A 3,220-nucleotide genomic window follows, 5' to 3' on the forward strand; every position below is an offset into this window, starting at 1 on the left:
GTCGATTACATCTGTAACTGAAGCAAAGCTAGCCAACAAGCCACCATTAGAGGAAGGAAAATCCTTGAGAGAATAAATTGTAAACTGAAGCTTAACCTTGAGGAAATCCTATGGGGGTCACATTCACAAACTCACAAATATAGTATATTACACAAGAATCCACAATTGGTGTTTGTGATCCAACAAGATAAGATTTACTCGAGGTTAAGCTTCATATGTACAAGTTATTTCTCTCAATGATTTTCCTTCCTATAATGCTGCACCGTGGCTGGCTTGGTGTCAGTCAGTTGTCTTGTCTAGAAGAAAATACACTTTAATATTATTTATTTGGTTGAGGGTTAAATGAACCCCTGCCTACTTGCCTACTGCCTAGACACTTTTAGTGTGAAGCAACGGAACGGATTATGGATTGGAAAAGGACACATTGGACAGGACAATCTTCAAAAACAAACCATCAGTGCTATAAAGCTATAAAACAAGACTGGTGATGTGACTGACTGGTGACTGGCGGCAGACTGAATTAGTAATTACTAATTCATTAAAAACATGAATTAGTAATTATTTCAGTGCTTAGCATTTGGGAACATGTAGGTTTTTCTGTAAGAACACTAGATGATCCACATGCTCAGGTTTAAGACAGCTTCTTTTCGCTGTTATAACATCTCCTGCAGTAGAGAAAACCCGCTCTGCAGATACACTTGTACCTGGGATACACAAGTAGTGCTTTGACAGCTGAGAGAGGAGGGGGAATATGACCTCATGCTCACGCCACCATTTTAAAGGGTCCTCAGTGAGAGGCAGAGGTGGGGCTTTACAATATTTTTCCATTTCGTCTTCTGCCTTGGCATAGGGGGTCTTAGGTTCTATTGCACCATCAGTGAAAGACTGCCCCAGCAAAGTCATGAGCAGCGATGTTGTGGCCTTTTTTTTGGGAGGAGAATGGCTGTCCTCAATGGGTGTTGTTTCTTCTTCCACAGTTGCTTTTTCCCTAGGCACTTCATCCACATTTGTCCTTCTATTAGATGTAATCTGTGTGTTTGAACAAAAGATAATAGTATAAGAAGAGCTGAACTGACTAAGAGTGTGATTCATTGATGAGGTGTGGGAAACTGCACGGTAATCCATACCATACAGTTCCACTTCCCACACCGCATCAGTGAATCAGGGCATGTTATTACACAACACAATGTAGCTGAGCTTCTAGCTGTCTGGCAGGAAACATGATGAAATTCTAATTACCTCCAAAGATGCAGCCTCCTCAGTCACTCCTCTGTATATCTCCGATCTCTCCTCCTCTGTGAGAATAAAAGGCAGTCCTTTAAAGCGAGGATCCAGAGCAGAGGCTGTATGAAGGATCTTCTTCTCTGCCTCACTGCTGTACCTCTTCAAGGAGATCTGTTTTAAAGGCATTCTTGATCTCATGGGTCATGGCTGTGTCTCCCATGGTGTCTGTCATGCTCTGGAGCAGTTGTGCATTTAGAGGGGCAATGAGAGACACTGTTGGGTTGCGCTCTTCTGACATCAGCAAGGTTGCATCCTTCATTGGCTTTAATGCACTCACAGCGTCCTCTGCATTTGACACATCTGTTTCATTGAGAGTGCAGAGATCAGACTCTCCTTTTCTGACTTCTGGAGACAGCAAGGTGGCACAAACTGCAGGTTGTTGTTCTAAGAACCTCTCGACCATGTCATATGCGCTGTTCCATCTTGTTAGCACATCAGTTATTAGCTTATGATTCTTCAGGCCCAGACATTTCTGTTTCTCTTTTAGACAGTGGCTTGCTCTAGTGCTGCGATGGAAGAATGTGGATATTCGTCGCACTCTGGCGAGAAGCCTGGAGAGCGTGGCCCCTTTCAGTGCCCGCTGACATGCAAGATTGAGTGTATGGGCAAAACATTTAACATGAGGAAATTTACCAACTTGAGCTGCAACTATCATGTTCGCCGCGTTGTCGGTCACAAGCACTACAGATTTATCAGACAGCTGCCATTCTTCCACAACATGAGACAGTAGCTCTGCCAGATGAGCACCTGTGTGAGACTCATAAATGGCTCTTGTTTGCAACACATGTGACAAGACCTGCCAGTCCTTAGTAACGTAATGTGCTGTTATTGTAACATAGGACTCCGTTGTGACTGACGTCCATGAATCACACGTTATTGCGACTCGACTGGCTTGGTTCATTGACGCAAGTACCTGAGCTTTGGTGTCGTGGTAGAGTGCAGGTATAACGTTTTCTGTAAAGTGCCTGCGTGATGGGATCTTATAACGTGGCTCTAGCGTCTTCACAAGGTAGCGAAACCCGGCGTTGTCCACAACTGAGTAAGGCCGTAGGTCCTTGGCGATGAAAGCTGCCACAGCTTTGGTTAGTTTCTTCCCTTTTTCTGAGTTGGGCGGATAAGTTGGCAGTATGGCATCAATTCTTGGCTGATCTGGGTCTAGCAGTCTTTCCTTGGCAGTGGTGGCACTGCTGGTGGTGACAGGTGTTACTAACTCAGAGTGAAAACGGCTAACATGGTTTCTCAAGTTCGTAGTATTCCCTAGGTATTTAATTTTTGTGTGACAGGCTTTACATACGGTGTGTGTCTTGTCCAACTCACGCTTCCCTGTGTGTTCGTAAAATCCGAAATGTGCCCAGATGTTTGCTCTTAAAACGCTAGGTGAATTTTTTATCTCTCGATCTTTTTCTCCTTCTGCCATATTTACCACCATACTACCACGTATGTGACGGAGACGGATGACGTAAGTTGCCAAACTCTGTCAGTGTTTAAAAATTTTTTTTAAAAAAAGCCTTAAAACTAAGCCGCAACAAGTCAACCAAGCAACATCTTTCATAAAATATGACTGTCTGTCTGTCAGACTCCCTTGCATGCACTGAGCCAAAACCCCCGGGGCCCCCCCTTACCCCACAGCTGCCTGTGACAGTGACACTGACAGAGACCCCCCTCCCCCCACAGCTGAGCTCAGCTGACTGCAGCCTGACACACTGACAGAGACCTGGGTGGATGTCCCACACCTTCACCAATCCCCCACAGCACTGACAAACACTGAGAGTGAGTCCCCCCCTTGCCCAGACCCCCACAGCTGACACTGACAGAGACCTGGATGTCCCACACCTTCCCCAATCCCCCACAGCACTGACAAACACTGAGAGTGAGTCCCCCCCCCCTTGCCAAGACCCCCACACTGACAGAGACCTGGATGTCCCACACCTTCCCC

At 45.7% G+C, this 3,220-nt stretch overlaps 1 pseudogene across 1 annotated transcript; it reads right to left on the bottom strand.

Moving 5' to 3' along the window:
• Positions 1–570: 570 nt before the first annotated feature.
• On the bottom strand, positions 571–1,687 carry LOC309561130 (E3 SUMO-protein ligase ZBED1-like; annotated as a pseudogene). The gene is made up of 2 exons: positions 1,240–1,687; positions 571–1,029 (listed from the first exon to the last, which is right to left on the bottom strand). The product of its transcript is annotated as an E3 SUMO-protein ligase ZBED1-like (transcript).
• Between the last annotated feature and the right edge of the window lie 1,533 nt (positions 1,688–3,220).

This window comes from Pelophylax lessonae (assembly GCF_965119305.1).
Source record: "Pelophylax lessonae genome assembly, chromosome: 1".
NCBI classification, from domain to species: domain Eukaryota; kingdom Metazoa; phylum Chordata; class Amphibia; order Anura; family Ranidae; genus Pelophylax; species Pelophylax lessonae.